This window comes from Sardina pilchardus, chromosome 10 (genome assembly GCF_963854185.1).
Source record: "Sardina pilchardus chromosome 10, fSarPil1.1, whole genome shotgun sequence".
Lineage (NCBI taxonomy): Eukaryota > Metazoa > Chordata > Actinopteri > Clupeiformes > Clupeidae > Sardina > Sardina pilchardus.
Genome location: NC_085003.1, coordinates 33,749,493 through 33,756,978, shown reverse-complemented (window position 1 = coordinate 33,756,978; position 7,486 = coordinate 33,749,493).

Genomic DNA, 7,486 nt, shown 5'->3' with positions numbered 1-7,486 from the left:
TATATATATATATATGCATCAGCACACACACGACCAGGCACACACACACACACACACACACAGACACACATACACACACATACATACACACACACACACACACACACACACACACACACACACACACACACACACACACACACACACACACACACACACACGCTCACGCTCACGCTCACCCAGGCATTTGAGCAGCTGTGTGTGTCTGAGCAAAGCTCCTATGTGTGTGTGTGTGTGTGTGTGTGTGTGTGTGTGGCCTGCTGTGTACATCTTAGCGGCACAGCACTGATTCCTTTGTGTGTGTGTGTGTGTGTGTGTGTGTGTGTGTGTTGCTGCATGTGGATGCCCACGGAGGGACCATATGCTGTAGCGGCTCAGGCTCGCTCAGGCCTTTCAGCGGCGCGAATAATGCACGCACAACACACTTCCAGCGCGGAGGAAACGTTATGTAATGGAACTTTTAATAAGCGGATCTGTGTGATTATAAATGCTTGTTGAAAGGGAATAGGAAAGCGTTTTGAATTAGATAAATAACGTAAAAAAACCCGGAACATAAAAGAGAGCAGGCGCTGTGTTAACGTCTTTAACGATCAAAGCTGTTATGACTAGAAGGCTGCCGCGCACTGCAGTCTAGTCGCAGGGGAAGGTAAATATTTATTTATGGCAAGATCACAGATACACAGTGTTTTGTCAGTAGATTTACTCTTACCCTCTTTCTTACAATGTCTCGTTTGTAACGTTTGCTTTGATGTCTTCCGCCATTAATTGGACTCAGCCTTGTGCAGTGTCACGGCTGTGTGTGTGGATCCAATTAGGCTCCTCTCCTTTGTTCTGCCGCCTAATAAGCAGAACGAGCCCCGCCGACCTGACCGCGAGGAGCCTTTTTCTGCCCCTTCAGCTGATTCACGAGCGTTGAAGCGCCGACCTCCACGTGTCCTCTCGCACCTCGGCAGCCTGCGCTGGCGCGAGGGAAGCCTTCTTGTGTAAATTAGTGAGATCTCCGCGCGAGCAAGCGAGCGGCTCAGTGATGGGCATGATTCCCGGGCCGGGAGACTCGCGTCGCGTGCCGTCGATCTCCTGCAGAGGGCAGAGTTTTACTGTTAAAGCGCACGTTCGCAAAACCCCGCGGAAAATAAATGACCTCATCCTTGAGTCACGGCGCTGTTCGCGTGCGCTTAGATGGAGGATGAAGAAAATGCACGGAGAGTTGCCGTAAGGCACCGGAGATACCGTAGGGCACAGCCTTGGTGAAGGTCGGCTACCCGTTCTGTGATGTTCTGTGGCTGATGGTGTGTGTGTGTGTGTGTGTGTGTGTGTGTGTGTGTGTGTGTGTGTGTCAGTTCTGAGATTATCTCGTGGACGGATGTCCACACAGACTTCATAGCGCGTGCAGCTGCAGCCTAATGTTACCTGCGTGTCATCATACATTTCCTTCAGGTTTTATTGGTGGTTGATAACTTCAGTTCACAACTGCTGTCTGGTCCCCCATAAAGGTTATTCCAGCAATTATGCCTTGCGTGATGAATATGGCTTCATAAACTCTTTGCCTTGAGTATTAAAATACATGTTGGTTATCACAGAAAAGGGCTTGTTGGATCATACATTTTTCATAGAATTATTACTACCTGAAGGGAAAGTATTTATATTTGCGTGTGTGCCTCTGTGTGTGTGTGTGTGTGTGTGTGTGTGTGTGTGTGTGTGTGTGTGTGTGTGTGTGTGTGGGGATGCTTGTTTATGGATATGATGGACATCTGAACCACAATGAACTCTTCCCACAGAAGAAAGGCATAGAACACACACACACACACACACACTGCCGTTTGAGGGGCTGTTGTTGACTGAGCTTATCCGCTGGCGTGTCCTTGCTGACCAGTAGTGAGTCTCAGTGAGCACCGTGGTAACAGTTAGCGGTTAGCAATGCTAATAGAGCAGGTGCTATTGATCTCCACTGGAAGCGGAGGAGGGGGGGGGGGGGGGGTGGGGGGGAGATTTATAGCGGTGTCTGTCTTTGGCGCACTGCGGTATGTTTTGCCCCTAAGCGCAAGTCCCCTTTTCCCTCTTACCCCCAACACCCCTCCCAGTGCACCAATGAGAGGGGTCAACCCCCCCCCCCCTCCGCCCCATGTTGCACTCTCTGGAGGGGGGGGTGTTGTTGAATGAAAGTGGTTAATGGTGGAAGGGCATTCGGCCCCTGCTGCAGGTATTGTGTGCATGCTGGACATATATCATGCGGACAGCCACTTATAGGGACGCTGATTAGAGTTTGCTTTGCTCACCGCTCACCGCACACAACAATACTAACCTCACCACACACAACACACAACATACTAGCAGCCTACTCACCACACACAACACACAACACTAGCAGCCTACTCACCACACACAACAATACTAGCAGCCTACTCACCGCACACAACACACAACACTAGCAGCCTACTCACCGCACACAACACACAACACTATAGCAGCCTACTCACCTCACACAACACACAACATACTAGCAGCCTACTCACCACACACAACACTATAGCAGCCTACTCACCGCACACAACACACAACATACTAGCAGCCTACTCACCACACCACATACCGCACACAACATACTAGCAGCCTACTCACAACACACAACAATACTAGCAGCCTACTCACCACACACAACACACAACACTATAGCAGCCTACTCACCTCACACAACACACAACTCTAGCAGCCTACTCACCGCACACAACACTATAGCAGCCTACTCACCGCACACAACACACAACACTAGCAGCCTACTCACCGCACACAACACACAACACTAGCAGCCTACTCACCGCACACAACACTATAGCAGCCTACTCACCGCACACAACACACAACACTAGCAGCCTACTCACCGCACACAACACACAACTCTAGCAGCCTACTCACCGCACACAACACTATAGCAGCCTACTCACCGCACACAACACACAACACTAGCAGCCTACTCACCGCACACAACACACAATACTAGCAGCCTACTCACCGCACACAACAATACTAGCAGCCTACTCACCACACACAACAATACTAGCAGCCTACTCACCACACACAACAATACTAGCAGCCTACTCACCGCACACAACATACTAGCAGCCTACTCACCGCACACAACAATACTAGAAGCCTACTCACCACACACAACAATACTAGCAGCCTACTCACCACACACAACAATACTAGCAGCCTACTCACCACACACAACAATACTAGCAGCCTACTCACCGCACACCACACACAACACTATAGCAGCCTACTCACCGCACACAACAATACTAGCAGCCTACTCACCACACAACAATACTAGCAGCCTACTCACCACACACAACAATACTAGCAGCCTACTCACCGCACACAACAATACTAGCAGCCTACTCACCGCACACAACACACAACACTATAGCAGCCTACTCACCGCACACAACACACAACACTATAGCAGCCTACTCACCGCACACAACACACAACACTATAGCAGCCTACTCACCGCACACCACACACAACACTAGCAGCCTACTCACCACACACAACACACAACTCTAGCAGCCTACTCACCACACACAACACACAACTCTAGCAGCCTACTCACCGCACACAACACACAACACTATAGCAGCCTACTCACCGCACACAACACACAACACTATAGCAGCCTACTCACCTCACCGCACACAACACTAGCAGCCTACTCACCGCACACAACACACAACACTAGCAGCCTACTCACCACACACAACACACAACACTAGCAGCCTACTCACCTCACCGCACACAACACTATAGCAGCCTACTCACCGCACACAACACACAACACTAGCAGCCTACTCACCGCACACAACACACAACACTATAGCAGCCTACTCACCGCACACAACACACAACACTATAGCAGCCTACTCACCGCACACAACACACAACACTAGCAGCCTCACCGCACACAACACACAACACTAGCAGCCTACTCACCTCACCGCACACAACACACAACACTAGCAGCCTACTCACCGCACACAACAATACTAGCAGCCTACTCACCGCACACAACAATACTAGCAGCCTACTCACCACACACAACACTATAGCAGCCTACTCACCGCACACAACACACAACACACAATACTATAGCAGCCTACTCACCGCACACAACACACAACACTAGCAGCCTACTCACCACACACAACACACAACACTAGCAGCCTACTCACCACACACAACACACAACACTATAGCAGCCTACTCACCACACACAACACTATAGCAGCCTACTCACCGCACACAACACACAACACACAATACTATAGCAGCCTACTCACCACACACAACACTATAGCAGCCTACTCACCACACACAACACACAACACTATAGCAGCCTACTCACCACACACAACACTATAGCAGCCTACTCACCGCACACAACACACAACACTAGCAGCCTACTCACCACACACAACACACAACACTAGCAGCCTACTCACCACACACAACACACAACACTATAGCAGCCTACTCACCACACACAACACACAACACTAGCAGCCTACTCACCTCACACAACACACAACACTATAGCAGCCTACTCACCTCACACAACACACAACACTAGCAGCCTACTCACCGCACACAACACACAACACTAGCAGCCTACTCACCACACACCACACACAACACTAGCAGCCTACTCACCGCACACAACAATACTAGCAGCCTACTCACCACACTATAGCAGCCTACTCACCGCACACAACACACAACACTAGCAGCCTCACCGCACACCACACACAACTCTAGCAGCCTACTCACCACACACAACACACAACACTAGCAGCCTACTCACCGCACACAACACACAACACTAGCAGCCTACTCACCGCACACAACACACAACACTATAGCAGCCTACTCACCACACACAACACACAACACTATAGCAGCCTACTCACCGCACACAACACACAACACTATAGCAGCCTACTCACCACACACAACACACAACACTATAGCAGCCTACTCACCGCACACAACACACAACACTAGCAGCCTACTCACCACACACAATACACAACACTAGCAGCCTACTCACCACACACAACACACAACACTATAGCAGCCTACTCACCACACACAACACACAACACTAGCAGCCTACTCACCTCACACAACACACAACACTATAGCAGCCTACTCACCTCACACAACACACAACACTAGCAGCCTACTCACCGCACACAACACACAACACTAGCAGCCTACTCACCACACACCACACACAACACTAGCAGCCTACTCACCGCACACAACAATACTAGCAGCCTACTCACCACACACAACACTATAGCAGCCTACTCACCGCACACAACACACAACACTAGCAGCCTACTAACCGCACACAACACACAACACTATAGCAGCCTACTCACCTCACCGCACACAACACACCACACACAATACTATAGCAGCCTACTCACCACACACAACACACAACACTATAGCAGCCTACTCACCTCACCGCACACAACACTAGCAGCCTCACCGCACACCACACACAACACTATAGCAGCCTACTCACCGCACACAACACACAACACTATAGCAGCCTACTCACCTCACCGCACACAACACTAGCAGCCTCACCGCACACCACACACAACACTATAGCAGCCTACTCACCGCACACAACACACAACACTATAGCAGCCTACTCACCTCACCGCACACAACACTAGCAGCCTACTCACCGCACACCACACACAACACTAGCAGCCTACTCACCGCACACAACACACAACACTATAGCAGCCTCACCGCACACAACACACAATACTATAGCAGCCTACTCACCGCACACAACACACAACACTAGCAGCCTCACCGCACACCACACACAACACTATAGCAGCCTACTCACCGCACACAACACACAACACTAGCAGCCTACTCACCGGAGTCCTCTCAAGGTGACCCCTACCCCCTGCCTCCCTCAAGGTGACCTCTACTTGGTGCATTCTTCTGTGTTCTATCTTCCTCTGCATCGAAGGAAACATATTCCATAATTTCAAACATCTCCCCAATTCCATCTACACAAGCACATACATGGATGCACGCACGTACGCACGCACGCACACACACACAGACACACACACACACACACACACACACACGTGTGGGAAAGGAGGTGAACACAATAATTTGTATAGTTATAGTATAGCGATAATTAAGATGTGCACACCAATACTAGATAACAAACACACACACACACACACATACACAGACACCAATATTAGATAACAAACTCTCACACACACACACACACACACACACACACACACACACACACACACACACACACAACACACACTAATATCAGATAACAAACACTGCGTTCATCAACTGCAACTGTAGAGTTATCTCACATGGACAATGTGGAGTGAGTGTGTGTGTGTGTGTGTGTGTTCTAAACATGATATTATCCAGTGCTCCTGTAATTAAGCTCTATATGCTGTGTCTGTACACACACACACACACACACACACACTAGTACACATGAAGAATGTCAGATATCAGTCAGAGGAGCCATAGCTAATTAATATGCGTGATTAATACACACACACACACACACACACACACATTTACTAACACACATGAAGAGTGTCAGATATCAGCCAGAGGAGTCATAGCTAATTAATATGTGTGATTAATATACACACACGCACACACGCACACACACACACACACACACACACTAATCTGCTGTCATCTCCGAGCTGTCGGTGGATTTACGGTCAGCCATCGATTGCCACCTCTCTTAGTGAGTGACCCCTCCCTCTGCCCTCCCTCCCTTCACACACACACACACACACACACACACACACACACACACACACACACACACACACACTGTGGCACTGGGCTTGTTTGTGTGCAGTGTGTGTGAGTCTGTGTGTTCTTTAATATACTGTACATTCTATAATATACTGTGCATTCTATAATATACTGTACATTCTATAATAATAATAATATACTGTGCTGTATTTTACAGCTTGTATTTAACGTGCATTTAAACTTCACAACGAGTTTGGCGAATTAATATTCAAGTGTGATACGGTCAACAAATTGGAACTACTTCATAGCCGTGCGTGTATCTAAAGTTAATGCACACCTTATAGAATGCAGGACAATGGGGAACTCAACCGAGCAGTGGAATAATAATACTAATATACTGTGCATTCTATAATAGTACTAATATACTGTGCGTTCTATAATATACTGTGCATTCTATAATAGTACTAATATACTGTGCATTTTATAATATACTGTGCATTCTATGATAATACTAATATACTGTGCATTCTATAATAATACTAATATACTGTGCGTTCTATAATATACTGTGCATTCTATAATAGTACTAATATACTGTGCATTTTATAATATACTGTGCATTCTATAATAATACTAATATACT